The sequence below is a fragment of the Carcharodon carcharias genome, chromosome 5 (genome assembly GCF_017639515.1).
Source record: "Carcharodon carcharias isolate sCarCar2 chromosome 5, sCarCar2.pri, whole genome shotgun sequence".
Classification (NCBI taxonomy): Eukaryota; Metazoa; Chordata; class Chondrichthyes; order Lamniformes; family Lamnidae; genus Carcharodon; species Carcharodon carcharias.
The window spans coordinates 163,603,921-163,623,168 of NC_054471.1; the positions used below are offsets into that span (position 1 = coordinate 163,603,921).

Here is a 19,248-nt window from a genome sequence, read left to right on the forward strand (position 1 = left end):
TATGTAAATTACTAGGATCTGTGTTTCTTATACAGTCGCTGAAGAGTTTACACTTTGTTCACAAGACATCTGCAGTGTAAATTATAAGGGAAAGTTTTCTATTTCAGTGTTTCCAGTGTGGGACAGAACCCAATGGGAGCACATATTGGGAAATTACACATTTGGAGCCTGATATGCTGTCCATAATTAATGTTCTTGTTACGTGGGCTTCTGCACTAGGAACCCTGGAGCAGAAAATTTACTCTATAGTCTTCATCCTTCTCTAGTATCTAAACAATTTATAATTAGTGAAAGAACTGAGCCTATAATTATGATTTTACGCACTTTTTCGTTGGCACATCATTCGAACAGAAATGATTTGCATAATGGACAATAATTCAAACCGACAATACTTCTCTGAGTTATTGATAACATTTTTCACCATAAAAAAGTATCGGAAACAGATCACTTAATGGCTCAGCATATAATTGCACTGCTTGGTCAAACTCTAAATTATATACGTCAGTTATGTTCTAAGTTAGGGGAGCTCATCAGGGTGCTTTGAGGTCACAGTGCTCCAGAATTAGGGACGATTAAAATCTGCCATGTTTCTCACTCCCCATCCTTGCCCCACACAATAGTTTCTTATGTCTAGACCATAGTTGAGCTCAACATTATCAGCAAATACCCTGTCAACATTTGCTACACAGGCCACATATGAAAAATGGATAAGGTATCCAAGGATTGTCGACACTCAGGCCCATGTTCCAACATTAGCTAATGGTCTGAGAAGTAGGACGGAGAAAAATTAAGAAAAAATGGTATCCGGGTTTCTTCCACAAATGCTACTATTAGAACAAAATACATACATTTTTCGAACAAACATAAGATTAAAATCAGAAACCAGAGTTTAAATAATTTTTTGTGTGAATTTGATGCTCATAAAACTGAGGCAATTTTAATGCAGACAAATGGAACACTGTCATCTTGGGTGCCCTGTATCAGCATCACACAATAGGTATGGAGTGATTTGATGATTCTGTTGCTCTGCAGCACCTCAGCTTCAAATTAAGAGCAACCCACACTGGGCCAGTCTAACATTTTCCTACATTTGGAATCCTAAGTGAAGTTGTAATTTTAGTACCAGTTAATGCCAATTTTGTGCCATGGCCTCTTGCCCGTCAGACACTAGAGACTGATTTAACATGGGACACTAAATATTCATTGCACAGAGAAGACTTTCATCCTGCTGTTCTGAACCTGAACAGTGGTCCCAAAGTTGAAAGGCAAATATCAAACCCATTGCAATACCCAGTGCCCTGTGCTCTTCTTATAGCTTCAATTAAACTTGACATCTCGACATTTCTTGGTTGGAACACCAGTACACGTGGGTGGGACACGGTTGGCACATGCTCCACCCATGTGTCTCATTAAAATATTATCATTTTATAATACTGTTCAGTTGGATCGATTTTGACTTAAGGGCAGCTATTCTGATAGCAAAGAGGTTGCCGTGATTTTGTAGCCATACCCTCACTTGACTTTGACAGGAGAGCTGCAGGCACATGGACTCCTGATGCAGCTCACCAGTCTTTAATCTCAGAAACATCAAGTGACTGAGATATTTGCAGGGGCCTGCAAGTGAGTGGGGGAGGGGGAATGAGGCCACAGTGAGGTAATTTTTTTTTAAAAGGGAGCCACAAAGAACCCTCTGACTCCACAAAACAAACATCCCCTAATTCTTTCTTGATATTTCTTGATTGGAACATCAATACTCATGGTTGGCACATGTTTCACCCATGCGTCCCTTTAAAATTACAACCGGGGAAAGAGATCTACCATCTCTTCCAAGGTGGACTTGCTGGGCATCTCGGGCACGTCACCTTCAAGATGGTGGTAGTTGTGGCATTGGCGTCAATGTGGTAGTAAGTCAACCGATCTCAATTTGAAGGCCCTTATCACCACAATAACACTGACTTCCCCAGGCAAAGATCAGCATCTTTGTATTCTTTCTATACTGAATGAAACCAAGAAATAGAGAATCGTACAATTTTCAGTGTTTAGGTTATTTTTATCAAATGTATAGTGGATGCAACTAGACTTTTAAGGGCTAAAATCAGAAAAATTTGTAGGCTAATTGCAGGGAATAGTGTTGGTTCCGAATATCTTCAGTTATTTAGAATGTATTGCTCTGAGGATAGTGTCAAAGTCATAGATTTTTAGGCACAGTTCCAGTGAAGTCTCATTCTTCCTTTGAACTGGAACAAATCCACAGATTAGAAATAGCATGCAAGACTGTGATAAATGTTAATGCTCCTGCAATACATTCCTTCTTACTTGTCTGTAAATAAAATATTGAAGAGTTCTCAAAAAAGTCACAGAATAGGACTTCTGATCAGCAAAATTAAATGTTTAAAATATCCATACTGCTTCTTATTTGCACAATCTTTATAGAGTCATCAATGCTCAATGAAATTAAGTCAATTCCACATGAACACAAATGAATAGAGCATTCATGTTTCTCTCTACTCGTGAAAGTTCTCCTGCGTTTTGTGATAACTTTTAAAAAGAGATTCTAACTTCCAGTTAATAGCTGAAAGAATAACATCAAAATGTCATGTTTAACACTTTTACTGTAACAAATGACTAAAAGCACTTTTTATTAAACAGTATTTTATTTCTGAAGGCAACTTATATTTTCAACTACTGAGAGGACCATTCTCCTTTTATACTTACTGTACATCATACTCTCCATGGAATTATAGTCCTTATAGCAACTGGTCCACAGTTGCTCCCAACTTCCAATGGGTCGTGGATCCCCATTTTGGCGATTTCAATTGACCTATCTTTAGGTGCTTTCCTCAGTTTCCGGTTAGTTGCTTAAATCCACCATAAGCAGTAAAGCCTGTTCCAATGATTCTTCTTCCCCTAACCATGCTAGGCCAAATCTCTCAGAATCCTTAAATGGCTGTGGGATGCATCTCTTCAACTAGAGACCGTCTCGCTCTTGCATCTGGCTATGTTAGGTTGCGAAGCTAAGCCATTTCCCTCTGCTGACCGCACAGAACTCTCCCATCTATCTGTGACATTTATTGATTTGCTAGGATCTAAAAAATGGCCTCCCCTTCCCTATGGCAATGTGAAACACATTAACCTTGCAACCAGGTAGAAATACTAATCAGCTATCCTTCATTTCAACTCTGTTTCATCTTAGAACTAAATGGACAATTTACAGCACAATGCTTTATAACCCAGTAGCTTCAACACTTTTCTGGGACTTTGACAGCAATCTCTGAATTTACAATGAGTAGACTCTGAGCCTTCCATTATCTCCAAGTATGAATACCTTGCATCTTTGAAACAGTAAAATAATCTTTCCTTTAATGTCTGATTGTAGGAGTCACATCTGGCACAAAGGAAGATGGTATTTGTTGTTGGAGGTCAATCATTTCCAGGACATCACTGCAGGAGTTCCTCAGGGTAGTGTCTTGGCCCAACCATCTTCAGCTGTTTCATCAATGACCTTCCTTCCATCATAAGGTCAGAAGTGGGGATGTTCGCTGATGATTGCACAATGTTCAGCACCATTCGTGACTCCTCAGATACTGAAGCAGCCTATGTCCAAATGCAGCAAGACCTGGACAACATCCAGGCTTGGGTTGACAAATGGCAAGTAACATTCGCACCACACAAATGCCAAATAATGACTGTGTCCAACAAGAAAGAATCTACCCATCACCCCTTGACATTCAATGGCATAACCATCACTGAATTCCCCACTATCAACCTCCTGGGGGTTACCATTGACCAGAAACTGAGCTGGACTGGCCACATAAATGCTGTGGCTACAAGAGCAGGTCAGAGGCTAGGAATCCTATGGCAAGTAGTTCACCTCTTGACTCCCTAAGCCCTGTCCACCATTTACAAGGCCCAAGTCAGGAGTGTGATGGAATACTCTCCACTTGCCTGGATGAATGCAAATCCAACAACACTCAAGAAGCTTGACACCATCCAGGATAAAGCAACCCACTTGATTGGCATCACATCCACAAACATTCACTCTCCCCACCGCCGATGCACAGTAGCAGCAGTGTGTACCATCTACAAGTTGCATTTCAGGAACTCACCAAGGCTCCTTAGACAGCACCTTCCAAACCCAGGATCACTACCATCTAGAAGGTCTAGGACAGCAAACACATAGGCACATCACCACCTGGAAGCTCCCTTTAATGTCACTCACCATCCTGACTTGGAAATATATCACTGTTCCTTCACTGTTGCTCGGTCAAAATCCTACAACTCCCTCCCTAACAGCACTGTGGGTGTACCTACACCACATGGGCTGCAGTTGTTCAAGAAAGCAGCTCACCACCAACTTTTCAAGGGAAATTAGGCTTGAGCAATAAATGCTGGCCTAGCCAGTGATGTCCACATCCCATGAATGAATTAAAAAAAACCACAATCAAACTAGCCAGCCTTACTGTCAGGCAGATGCCAGGAGTGGTCACATGATTCCTTTCATTTACCATAAATTTAAAGCTACAGGTCCAAATATAATAATCTTATAAATCTCACATTTGTAACAACCGACACTTGCTGTGCAAGTTAATAACAAATCTGGCACCATGATGGTTTGCTTGCTGTGTCTTTGTTAAGCAGCAATTAAATGTGGTTCATATGTCTGAAACTGAAGATGGTTGATAAGAAGAAAACAACTCCCAGAAGGGAGCCAAGAAAGCCTTAAAGAAACCATCAGCAAAGGGCGGGAAGAAGCGACGAAGGTCGAGGAAGGAGAGTTACTCCATTTACATCTACAAAGTGATGAAGCAGGTTCACCCCGACACCGGTATCTCCTCCAAGGCCATGAGCATCACGAACTCGTGAACGATATTTTCCAGCGCATCGCGGGTGAGGCTTCCCGCCTGGCCAATTACAGCAAGCGCAGCACCATCAGCTCCCGGGAGATCCAGACCGCTCTGCGCCTGCTGCTGCCCGGGGAACTGGCCAAGCACGCCGTGTCGGAAGGAACAAAGGCAGTGACCAAGTACACCAGCTCCATGTAAAACTCCACAATGGACTGAAAAACATTCAAAATTTCTCAAGCCCAACTTTGCAAGCAGATTGTGTTATTAAACCTATTAAAAGGCAGCATTCAAGGGTGCCAGCAGTGGTTGAGCATATAAAGACGTGAGGGTGAGCTCAACAATCCCACACTCTCGGCAGTGAATTGTGCTTCAAGAGTGTGCCTGTTGGAGATAGGGACCCCAACATTCCTGGACCATAATGGAACAAAGCTGTTATCTGCTAAGGGACCGATTTGGGTCAGACCCTGGTACATTAATTTCTGTCCCTTTTTTTGACCTACTCAAAATTCCAGCTGATAGGTCATGTGCTTCTTGCATCCACAGCGTTTTCTGTGCTGGTGTTACAGAAAGCCATGGGACTGATGTAATACCATCTCCCAGAAATGCCACGAGTTTAACATTTGTCACCCACCCATCCCAACACCCCCAACTCCACACCCTCGTGCAACACTCTGTACACTTGCATGAAGCACCTAATCCTGGAGCCTCACAGAATTACAGAATTGTTGCAGCGCAGAAGGAGACCTGCATCATGTGAGATACATTTTGTCTACATCGGAACTCTGAATGAGCAACTCACTTGGTACCATTTTCCTGCCTTCTCCCTGTAACCCTGCACATTCTTCCATTTCAGGTAACAGTCTAATTTCCTTCTGAATGCTTCGATTGAATCTGCCTCCATACACTCTCAGGCAGTGCATTCCAGACCTTAACCACTCACTGCTTGAAAAAGCTTTTCCTCTTATCGTTTTTGCTTCTTTTGCCAATTACCTTAAATCTGTGCCCCCTCTTTCTCGATCCTTTCAAGCGTGGGAACAGTTTCTCCCTATCTATTCTGTAAACATGCCCTGAAGCCTGCGTAATTTTAATAGCAAATTTTAAATTTCAAACTTGAAAGTCTTTTGGAAAGATCTTCATCTAGCACAACCAACACAGTTATGGTGTGATATTCCTTCATTCATTTGCCAAGGGGTTGTCCAAGGAAGGAGTGTCAAAAATGGCACAGCTTCCCAAAGGCCCAAAATTCTGGACAGAGTCAGCAGCCCACCCACATGTCACTGTGGGTTATGTACTGTCCCAGATCCACACGAAGGAAGCCAGCAGAGGAATTTCTAAGCCAGGATTACAACAATTTTCTCACTCTCACTCCCTTGGATCACAGCTCTCCCCCTGGAGCACGGCAGCAGTGAATTTATGTCATAATACAAAGTAGTAACATGTTTCAGTGTATCCAGCAGCAAAACTCACTTTGGAAATGCTAGAGAAGGAATAAGAGAAAGGAGGGGGGGCTGACCAGATCATAACGGAAGGACTATCACTACCCTCTCAGCCAGAATGTCTACTGCTAGGATTTGAGTCATCTCAACTTGCATGAGGGTACTACATCCCACCAGGGATGACATTTATGAATTGTGTCATTTCCTGGAATCTGATATGTGACGATAAAGCAGTGTCAGTACTGATCACTTGAAGTAGCTGAAAAGTGACAACAGGATTCAAACTTTATACCACATCAGCATAGGACTTTATAAATGATTTTCTCAGGTTGTGCATTACTACTACTTTACAGATCTACCACTTTGACATGCTCATGATGAGACAAGTTCAGAACTAAGATGCTGCAACAGCCACAACACCCCTACCCAAGGTGTACAGCATTCCAAGTAGTGCAGGGTGTCAACAATTACAATCATTTGATCATACAAGCATCTGTAGAAAATCCCATGCATTTATTAATGGAAAAGGTAATCACTTTCTGAGCTTCAAAACTGTGTGTAACCAAAGGAAAAGGATTGGGTATTCATGGTATGTTTTCCAGGGACAAAGGCAGAATATTAACCTCATGAACTTATTGGCTTCCTTGCTGTTTCAGAGTCAGAATAAGCCTTATGAATGGTCACTCAGGGATATGGGTTACATGCTCAAAACATGGTTATAACACCACAAAACAAATACCTAACACTAGATAAACAGTATACATAAAGATTAATCCCAGAGGCAGAAGCAGCAAAGCTATCATAAATCGGTGAACTAGTTGGATCAGTCTACAATATGTTACAATGAGAAACACAAGTATGGATGAGGGACATTAATAAGCCTGCAACAGCAGGAGTAGGATGACGATTAACTAGTAGCCAGCAGAAGCAGATTAGTTACTGCAGGAAACTGCAGATTCTGCTTTAAGAGCTCTTTCCTGGAGGTTTGTTCACAGCCATGGACTAGACATCAGGCCAAATTTGAAGACTTCAAGGATTTTTTTCTATATCTGTTTGGTTAATATCCTTTGCGGCTATTGTTTTCCCTTAAAACGAATTCTTAAAAAGTATTACCGCAAAGTTTTAACTTGATGAATTGTGTTTTAATTTATGTAGAATATATTTCATGTATAATGTCATGCTCCAGTATATCATGAACTCTCAGTCCATACTTTATGGGCAGGACTTTTCCCCCCGTCGGGGGCAAAGTTGAATAGCGGGCACACACAGGCACGCTTCCGAATGGCGCCCCCAATCGAGGCGCAGCACCATTTTACGTGGGCAGGCCAATGATGGCTCACCCAGCGTGACATCTGCATGGAAGCGCTATGCATTCCCTGTGCGGGCGGGGGGTGAATCCCTAAATCGAGAGTGTGGTCTTTCGCTCAGGAAAGAGAGCACTCATCTCCCTGAGGCTAAGTGCTGCCTCAGGGAGATTGGCTGTTCTGTGACAAATATTAAAAATGGAAAGAAAACAAATCCCTGACATGTCCCCTCATGTGACACTGTCATATGAGTTGGGACATGTCCATAATTTTTACAAAAACTTTAATAAAATTTTTAAAAACCCTACATAAAACCTCATCCCACCCGTGGATGAGGTTTCACGTTTTTTCTAATTCCCGCCAAAGCTCCTGGCCTGCTCGCCAGCCTTAAGGTTGGACGGGCAGGTCCATTAATTAACTAAATGACTCTGCCAATGGCCTCAATTGGCCATTGACAGGTTGGCAGGAGGACAGCTGATTTTGCTGTGCTCCCACCTACCTGAAAATTTAAATGGGGCGCGGTGACATCAGAAGATCCGCCCAACGTCACTGTGCGTCATTTTACCCGTCGGCGAGCGGGCCCTGTCCCGCTCACCGATGGGAAAATCCTGCCCAATATTTTTTAAACTCACAAAAGACTGTAAAAAGGTGGCCAACCAAGGATCACCTGTTTCAATCTCTTGTGGATTGAAACATTCCCATCTCAAGAGGGAACAAAAGGAATTTTCCAGACTAATATTGATTCAATGCCTTTTCCCTGAAACTAATTCAAACAGCTGATTTCAAATTGAGTGAGTCATTCAGATACAGTCTTAAGGTGTGAAAGTCATCACACAGGATGTATAATTGACCTGGCCACCCATCTTATTTAGAAAAGGACTTTGGACCTGGTCACATTGGTGAGTCAGCTATGTCTGATGTCTGTTTTTAAAACCACAAGGATCAGCTCTGCAGAGACAGAGAAACTATCAGAAAGCCATCGAACCAGCTTCAGTCATCTAAGCAGCAAAGGTAATAAACAGCAATACCTTGAAAGTGGAAGAAGGACTCCCCCAACCTGTTTGAATTTCAATTTCACCTGAGAACCAACCTCCTGGAAATTCAACTATAAGAAGCATTGCAGTTTACTGAGAAACTTCTGCTAACAAGACCTTTGCTCCAACTAAAAGCATCAACTCATCTAAGATACTACAGGCCTGCCATGAAAGAGAGACTGAGACAATTATACATTATAATGGTTTTCTTTTTGTCATCTGTATCTAGTCTTTGTGTGAGTGATAGTGTGTGTGAGTCATGTGTATATGAGACATTTTAAACCTCTGGGGGAAGTGTGAGATAATAAATAACCTTCTTTATTTTTATACTCACAAAATGGCTTGCTGCTGGGACTATTTAAATTGAGGCAATCAATCTGAGGGCAAAAATACACCACACCTCACATATAAAACATTGATCACCAACAGTAAGAAAACACCATAAATTCTGTCCACGACAATAGTCTGTGGATTCCCAAAGGGTAGTTCATGTCTGACTAATTTAATTGAATTATATATGGAGATCATTAACTTGGGTAGGAGACTATTTGTGGATATTGTCTGCCTGGACTTCCAGAAGACATTTGATGAGGTTCCACACAAGGTTATTAGGAAAAATGAAAGCACATGAAATTTGAGGTCACCTTGTGCCATTGGGTCAATTGAGAGATAGGAGACAGAGAGTAAGGATAAAGTCAGTGTACTCTGATTGGTGAGTTGTGACAACTTAATTTCCCCTTGGGATTTGAGCTGTGGCCTCAGCGTTTTACTATTCATATCAATGATTTAGATAAAAGGATATAAGGCTCAAAATTTATGTGGCCTGATTTTTGGTAAGGGTCCATAATTCACAGCACACCTGTTCAGATCAAGGTGAGTAAGATGCAAAACTCATCTGCCCATCTCAGCTGAATGATTTTGGTATTAGTTCCTGTACCTCCGATGCTGTTCTCTCCTTATTGCTGCTGTTGAGCTCTACAGACAGTAGGAGGTGTAGGCAATGTTGTTGCAGATCGTGTGGTACAGGCAGCATGCTCTTTCTTAAAAGTGGACTGTCACTTAAAGGGAAGCTGCACAAAAATTTGTTTCAATAGAAATTCTTATGAACTGAATAACAGGGCAGGCAGAGGAATCAAAGATCAGAAGAAATAGGAACAGGAGTAGGCCATTTGGCCCATCAAGCTCATACTGACCAATGCTGCCAGCTTCACATCCACCTCTCACTGCTTCTACACACCTCAGCTATTTAGCTATGACAGGCATATCATCGAAACACAGCACTACACAACCACTAACATTCTCCCCTCTCTCTTGCAGGACAAGGTGGCTCATAATAGAAGGGAGTAGAGCAGGACAACGATGCCTCACCACTACCTACTCAAGGGCAATTTGAGATGAGTAAAGCAAATTCTGCCAACAGCGAACTCCATGAACATGTCTGGAAGCAACATTGCATTAAACTGAAGACTAAAATCAAACTCTACCAGGCCATTGTCCTTACCATCCTGTTGTACACTGCCACATCAAAGCTCTGGAATACTTTCACCAAAGACACCTGAGGTCTATCATGAGAAATTGATGGCAGGACAAAATCACAAACAATGAGCTCCTTCATTGTGCTGGGCTTAACAGCCTGGAGACCAGTCTCCAGAAAATTCAAGCAAAAAACTGTGGATGCTGGAAATCCAAAACAAAGATAAAAATACCTGGAAAAACTCAGCAGGTCTGACAGCATCTGTGGAGAGGAACACAGTTAACGTTTCGAGTCTGTATGACTCTTCAACAGAGTCATACGGACTCGAAATGTTAACTGTGTTCCTCTCCACAGATGCTGTCAGATCTGTTGAGTTTTTCCAGGTATTTTTATTTTTATTCCAGAAAATTCAAGTTAGATGAGCAGGCCTGTGTCCCCTGCATGGATGGCTACAGAATCCCCAAGCAGATATTCTATGAGGAACTGTCTCAGCGCAAACAACAACAAGGTGGTCAATAAAAGAGCCTTATAAACTTCTGCATTAGAGGCCACCTCTTTTGGGAGGACACTGCAGGCGCCTGGCCCATTTGGAGGCAAACACTGAAACTTAATTCAGCATGCTTCAAGGACCATCTAAGCCAAACATGTAACCCACATAATGTGCCCAGTAGGTGGCCAGAGGTGGTACAGCTGTAGAAGCAACAATGACAACAACATGAACTGCCAGTTCTGTGGACGTCTGTGCCGATCTCACATCAGACTCTTCAGTCACGAGAGGATGCACAGAAAACGATGGAGTTAATTTCAGCTTGAACACACTTGAATAACAAGGAGTCTACCACCACCAGCAATGAGCAACAAATGCTGACCTTACCAGCAATGCTCATCTCCTGAAAGAATAAAACATTTCCTGAGCCCCACAGAGGAAATGGCTTCCAGCATCATGGTGCCAGCTGTGATGGCATCTGATGTCACTGAGAACGTTGAAGATGACCATATGTTTCAGTCTTATGACTTTTTTCAATTCTCAGCAAACTCTCATACTTAGCATAAAGTGCAAGCTGTTAATGGTGTGGCCATGAACCTCTTGCTTCCCACCCCAACCCCCTTCACTCACCCTTCTGATTTCCTGCTTTCTGACGCCTAAGGACAGCTGCTTTTCCAGTCACAGCAACCAAAGGAGAAAGAGGGAGAGCAACTGCATAGCACTGGTGAAGAGGCCCTGCAACCAGCCCTGACACTGGCATTGCACATACCTTGTATGTAAATATAGAGTTGCGATCAGCACACGGTAAGTCACCAGTTTCATGTGGGCTACAATCAGTCCAGTGTAAAAGGATGGTTCACTTACTAGCACACTGGAGTGTGGAGAGGAGAATGAATACTGCTGCAGAGGACTCAGATAAGAACCTTGATGGGTCAGCAAACAGGACGACACAGATAGGTATGGATACTGAGATCCTCGGTATATTGGTTGGCCTGCCAGGCAGTCTCCTACCGCTGATGGGCTCCAACTTGGCAGAGGGCATGACACAGACTTTGCCCTCTTTTCAGCCTCTGCTCCATCTCCCTGTCGTGCTGCAGATCCAGAGGCACTGGCATGGTACTGCTGTCCTTGTACCTGTTGCAGCCTTTGTATGGACAGATCACCTACTCATCCACCTGTGAGGATGCAGCAATACTATCTGCACCAAGACACGACCAAAAACATTCCCAAGTAATTTCAGCCACTTTCCAAAGGAAAAGGTTCCAAAAATGTAACTTAGCAGCAATCAGGGCATGTGGCTGGTTAAGTAACACTGCCGCAGGGCCCATCTTGCTGTTTCACACCTCTTTCACAGGAGTGGATAACACAGAGATTGCCAAGTTCTGGCGTATCAAAACCGGAACCCTGGCATCACATCAACCAGTTGGGCTGTGTGGTATCAAGATTGCACCAATTCAATGTGTTCAGTCGAACGCAGGGGATGCAGCTGCATGTGCCAGTGTCAATGGAGAATGCTGTTTGGATTGTGCAGCCAGCAGCCCAGGCAGCGTTCTGTATAACTGCTAAAAGGGGAGTAATGGGTTTCAATTTCATTCTCATTAAGTTGTACATCTATCTTTGCAAATAATATTAAGTTAGGAAGCACAGTCTGTTGTAAAGATAGGAGCAGAAAGTTAAAACAGAATAATAACAGTAGGTAAAACCATGGCAATTCAATGTGGGGAAAGGCGAGACCATCCACTTGTGATTAATTGGCCAATTCTGATGAAAGGTCATTAACCTGAAAGGTTAACTCTGTTTCTTTCCCTATGGATACTGACTGACCTGTTGAGTATTCCAGCAATTTTGTTTCTTGTGTGCAAGTTTCTTTCATACAGCCAATTCAACTTTGGAGCAATTATCATTCGTTTATTTTGTGCTGCGAGGTAATATTTAACCTGAATTTATGATAAGTCCTCTTGTATTATGAGAAGCTGATCAATCAAGTACACTACCCGCAATTTACTTTGTTATCCTTATATAACAGGCTCAATTCTTCATCATCATTGCACACCTCTGCACTTTTTGCCAGATTAGCCACCCTATTCTGCATCTTCTATGTGTGTGTGTGGCTGAAAGCAGATGAGTACTTGCCCTTTAAAGGGCTGTTGGTAAAGCAAATAAAAACATTTAAAAGTATATGGCTGCTTAAAAATAGTCACATTGGGGACAAAAACAGCGCCGGTCTTTCTGAAAGGGTGGGAAATAATTTGTCACAGATATTTTGCTTTCCTAAAAGCTGCTTGAAGAAAAGAAAGGTTGCAAGAAACTCCCAGTGACTGGTAATAATAGACTTGGAGGAGGGAAGTGGAGATGGGATGGATCAAAGCAACACTGAAACTCTGTGTTTCGTGGCTGGGGAAGTGGATTTGCTGCTGCATGGAAGCTTGTGAGGGGTGTTGCTCTGTATTATCCCAGGGAACTATTTCCAGAGAAAGCATGTCAGGAGGCAGCAGCCAGACTCAATTCTGTTCACACAGCCTTCAAAACCTGGGAACTGATGCAGAAGATGCTGCCCTGCTAATGGTCCTATTCACCAGCCACACGGCTCACCCACGGATGCCACAAAGTGTCAGCAGGAAATCTGTTTCACGTTTGATGCAGCAACCTTGTCAAGCTCACATAATCTTATAGATTTAAATTACAATTGCAAGTCTCAGCACAGATCTTCAAAAGCATTCTTATACCGTATAAACAGCAATGCAGTTTTAAAAAATCACCACACTCAAACCAATATCACTCCTGTATACTGAAGCAATACACCAATTAAAAAGAGAAAAACTTCTGTTTAAATATGACTCATATAATCCTAAAACAACCTGGATCAAAGTGCTCCTTTTATTGGATCAAAGTGCTCCTCAAATTGGGGAAAGCATTGTAATAGAACTTAGCTACATGATGATCATGACTTAATGGGAATCATGGTGGGCTGTGGCTTCAACGGGCGGAATTTAAGCTTGGTGACAGGGGCCTCACTTGCCAGTTGGAGAACAGGCAGTTGTCCCGCGTCGTCTCTGTTGGGGAAGGCCAGGTGGAATTAAGTGCCAGTCAGGCACTTAACTGTCAGCATCGGGCCTTCCCTGGGTTTTAGGGCCGTGGGGGCACCAATCCTGCCTGCCAAGAGCTGCCAGCTAATTAGAGGCCAGCAGCTCTCCAATGCTGGCAGTACCACTGGGAGTCACGACTGCCACCGATATAGCACCCAGGGAGAAGGCCTAGGATCACCAAAGGACTCAGGCCACATGTGGTGAGGGCAGGAGAGGGGGGCAGTCACAGGTAGGGGATTGCAGGCTGGGAGATAGGGGGATTGGCTTTCAGTGCGCCCCACCTTCCCGATGCCAGGTACCTCTATCAGGCGAGCCTTTGAATACTTTTGAATGAGGGATCACCCCCAAGGAGGTGTGGGGTTTGTTTGCCAGTCTCCCCGCATGACAAGTCCCCTTCCCCCCGCTAGTTGATTACCAGCGGTTGTGAGATCAAGACCCTAAGTGAGCATTAATTGCCCACTTAAGCACCTCAGTAAGTGTTCGTGTGGGAAAGCAATCCATTAGCCTTCCTGCTCCAAACTTAATTGGGTGGAGGTAGCAAGCTACCCACCCTGCATCCTCCTGCCTGATCAAATGGCCCCCTGCACCAAACTTGCTTCTGGGGGGCCGTAAGTTCCACCCAATATGTCTGCCACGAACACTGCGCTCCTTCAACTTACAAGTTGAGACTATTTCTCTGCTTTCCCAAGACAGTACCTAATGCAAACGAACAGGCACAAACAGAATGTGGGCCTCAAATTACAAATCCTTTACTCCCCGTTAGGAAGCCAATTGGACAATTTGGCCTATAAGAGCATGGAGGGGACAAGGGAGGATGAAGCCATAGATATTCTCAAAATAACATCCAGTTCTTACTTCTTGTTCTCCGTCTCATTGACTCCCACTCATATATGCACACACCACACAAACAATATAAATATCATTGTGTAACATGGATTCTGTTGGAAAATGTCTTTTGAAAACAGCAATGTTGTGTTAGTCACTTCTCTGTTATTGTAGACTGGAAACAGCAGCCTGAAAGCAATGGCGACGGACCAGGACAAGACAGGACCTCACGGCATGTTGCAATGTTTCAAAGCACCAACACAAGCTGCACAAATCCTTGAGAAGCGAGCTTGCACAGATAAGGTCAGAAAGGTGAGCAGGAGCAAGTAATAGCAGCCAGGAAGGAACAAGAACCTACTGGTCACCATTGAGGGTTTGCATGTCCTTTGGGAAGTGCTACAGTTCAGTGGCATTGAGCAACCACAGAGGGAAAGGAGATTTTGTAGCTGATTATGCTGACTAATGCATTGTATAGTTAATTCATAAATCTGAGCACAGGACATTGGTTAGATTGGAAGGAAGTAAAAACAAAAAAAGTTAAGTACATGGGTAACATTGTATGCCACTGGCAGTGCTAACCCTATGGTGCAGGTTGGATGCTGGTGTCCTTATAACAGATGGCACAGCTCACCAACTAGCTTCCTGGTGTTCCAAAACCTGTTTGTCCCCTTCCCCATGGTCATTGCCATTGTAGGTGTGCTAGAGCCTGCAGGTATGGTTGATGATATCACAGCAGGTGCAGCCAATCCAGATGTTCTGTCTTCTCATCTTTCTTTTAAGCTTTATTTCTTTTTGTACCATTAAAGTACGAAACTATGATCAGAATGCTTTCCAACCAGCCCTCAGTAAAGCTAACAGTAAATTACCAAAGAGCCCTCCCTGCCCTTGGTGTAGCTTCCAGTTCAATGCAGTTGTGTAACCTTTGGAGGTACAAATGTTGATATGATTGGAGACACTTTACAGGACCTTCTAGTTCTGCAGTCAAAATTTCTAAGTCAATTTTCCTAAGATACTGATTTCTGCTGTATCTCAAAAATATGCCTCCATATTCTGATTCAGAAAAAATAGGAACAATGTTTTAAAAATTAGCTGAAAGAAAAGACTGGAAACATTAAATGAAAGAAGAAGAAAGTTCCAAAAGGTGTGTTGAAAGTATTTCCCCTCTGCACTTTAATCAGGATTTCATGTAACTTGATTTTCACACATTATTTTAACAGCCAGAAGATCTCATGGGTGAGATTCCCATCCAGTCATTGGAAAGTGAAATAAGCCTGCTAAAGGCCTTCATTAGCAAGTTTCATGCACACTTAATAAGGCTCCTGATCAAAAGGTGTGGTAGTGATTAACACCAATGTAAAGTTCCACCAAGAATATAGATGTGGAGTGCATTTTCAGCAGGCACTGGATTGGACCATTAACCATGCAATTTCCCAGTCCCCACTCAACTGAATCCTGCCAGCACTAGCAATAGCACCTAGCAGAAATCACACCTATGTTCACCACCTACATGACTGACTCGTCTGCATCCTATACCTTCAGCTCATTAGTGGATTGACCTTTCACACTTGAAAGAATATATTTGCAGGCCCTTGCACCATCTGAAGGGCCACTCAGCTACAAAGGCATTGTTCCAAGTTCACTCAAAGTAATGGCATTTCACAGCTGGATTGTCCTTCTCTGTACTGTTAAATCAGTTAAGTGGTTATTTTGTTAACTGTTGAGAGACTTAACACTATCATTTCACATGAGTTTTGATTGGCTACTTAGTTGAACTCAATTATCACAGAAATCAGAGTAAAATTATACTTTCCAGACTGCATTCTGAAAAAAGGACAAAAATAGCTCTTCTTCCACATATGCACAATATATTAAGAATAATTACTTCTCCCTTGTTTTTGATAAACGCTGACTGATGCTTGATACTGAACAGCAACCGAGCCAATCGTTAGGAAGAACGATCAAGTTAGGTTTGTCATTTTCTAATATTTTGAAGCTCTTATGCCAGTAGGTTGGACCAGACTGGAGTACATCAATGACAAAACATGCGAATTGAACACATTTGCTCCACATTATGGAGAGAATTTTGTATATATTAGTTTTTAAAATGCACTATGGCTCATGTTATACAATCAGATATTAATAACTTTGAAGAACATTGCTGACATATATTACTGATATTAGGATTATTTGCACTACATTTCATTACTCTAAATGGACACTGAGATTACCACTGCAACAACATCGCAGGATATCTTAAACTTTGCAAATGCGTAAATTCAAGTTCCTTTCTTCATTAATATATTGACAGGAGGATGAAAGATAACAATACATGACATGAAAGAATGTTTTTAAAAACTGAAACTTGCACTATGGTAGATGAAGACACAGTGTGGTGGAAGTTTCTATTTTACATATTAAATGGAAAATTACATTTTGTAATTAATAAGGCTCAACATCAGGCTACAGCTATAAAATTAAAAAATACTGCACCCTTGAATGTTCATGTCATCAAATTCCCAAAGGTCTCACAGGTCATAGGTAACACTCAAATAAACCTGAGCTACCTGGTTCTTTCTAACTATTCGTGGCATATGGCCAACCCTAAATGCCCTTGAGAAGGTGGTGGTGAGCCGCCTTCCTGAACCGCCGCAGTCCATGTGGTGTAGGCGCTATTAGGGAGGGAGTTCCAGGATTTTGACCCAGCAATGATGAAGGAATGGTGATATCTTTCCAAGTGTGGATGGTGTGTGACTCGGCAGAGGACTTGCAGGTGGTGGTGTTCCCACACATCTGCTACCCTTGAAAGAGAAGCTTGCATTTGACTTCACGGCTGCAAGACATCTCAAAGCACTTTCCAGCCAATAGAATACTTGTGAAGTGCAATCACTATTGTAATATTGTAAATGTGACAGCCAATTTGTACAAGTGCCCACAAAATGTATAAATAGATTACCTGGTCAATATCAATGTTGACTGAGGGATAAATATTGGCCAGGACACTAGGGATAATGCTTTTTTTTGAAATAGTGCCATGGGATCATTTATGTCCACCTGAGGGGGCAGATGGGGCCTTGGTTTAACATCTCACACTCCGTGCTGCACTAGAGTGTCAGTTTGATTTTTGAGCTCAAGTCCTGGGGTGGGACTCGAACCCACACCTTCTAACTCAAAGATGGAGCCACAGCTGACACCTTTTTCTCTGGGCAGTAGAAATCACAGGTTTGAAAGGTGATGTTGAAGAACCTTGGCAGGTTGCTGTATCTTACAGATCATATTCATTGCAACCACGGTGCACCAAATGTGAAAGGAGTGAATGTTTAACATGCATGGGATGCCCTTTGTCTTTGCCCTGAATAGTATCAAGCTTCTTGAGTGTTGCTGGAGTTGCACTCGACGAGGCAAGTGGAGAATTTTCCATTAGAATCGTGACTTGTGCTTTGTTGATGGCTGACAGGTTTTGGGGAGTCAGGAGATATGGCTACTCATCGCTGAATAGCCAGCCTCCTGACCTGTTTTTGGAGCTGTTGCGTTTATAAGGCTGGTGCAGTAAGTTTCTGATCAGTTATGACCCCCCAGGATGTTGATGATGAGAAATTCTGTGATGGTAACGCTGTTGATTGTCAAGGGGAGACGATCAGATTCTCTTTTGCTGGAGATGGTCATTTCCTGGCACTTGTGTGGCATGAATGTTACTTGTCATTTTTCAGCACAAGCCTGAATGTTGTCCAGGTCTTCCTGCATGCAGGCACAGACTGCCTCATTATCTGAAGAGTTGCAAATATGCAATCATCATCAAACATCCCCATTTCTGACCTTATGATGGACGGAAGATCATTGATGAAACAGTTGAAGATGGTTAGGCCTGGGACACTGGCCTGAGAAACTCCTTCAGTGATGTCTTGGGGCTCAGATGAATGTCCTCCAACAATCACAACCCAATCTCCCTGTTAAACTGTTACAAAAGTCTGCACAAAAACTGATCAGAAACCACTTTTGCTCACTAGGCTGGGTGGAACTTCTGCCAATCAACAACCAGCAATCACCACAAAACAAACCTTCTTTTCATATTCTCTCCTGTGATGTGAGCATCGCTGGCTTGTATCTCTATCTGAAGAATTATCATAATATATACTTAAAAAGCTCAAATAAATCAGTAAACAGCCATATTTTGACAATCCGTAGAACAACTTTCCTTGGCACACCTCTCTCCCTTTCTCTGAGGCCTGGGGCTGGAGTTCTACAGGCTCCACCTGTGCTTAAGGAGGTTTCGGTACTGATGTTTCCTGGGCTCTGAGTATACTCCAGCTCAGTCGGCAGCCTTGCTTTCCAGCCAATAGAAATTAAGGGGCTGTCGTTTTTGTAACAAGCAATGTCTCACTCTGCTGCAATAAATAAGGTCGAGTTCATGTCACTTAATTTTATCTACTTGGTTGTTCATTTCAACAGCAGAGTTTTCATAAATATGTTATATTATTTACGTTACATTATTTCTGAAATTTCTGGTACCAAAATAAAATCAAACTGCAAAAGTTTTATTTATTTCAATACTGAAGGGGCAAGCCAAACAAATATCTCATCCTCTCTCCCTCTACTCTCATTAATTCCCATCTGCTTTGACAGTGCTGGCAGATGGGGGTCTCCATTACACCCTTTCTGGTGACTGCTGGGCCCCCAACACTACATCTGGCCCCAAATACTGTAGGTCACAGACTTCTTCCACATTCATACCAAACCACAGTGACCTTCTTCTGCGCTGGC

General features: G+C 42.7%; 1 protein-coding gene across 2 annotated transcripts in view; it reads right to left on the reverse strand.

The window, feature by feature from the left end:
• The window catches only part of LOC121278045 (myelin transcription factor 1-like protein), a 363,597-nt gene that overhangs the window by 166,610 nt on the left and 177,739 nt on the right, over positions 1–19,248 (reverse strand). The gene's annotated exons all lie outside the window — the stretch shown is intronic.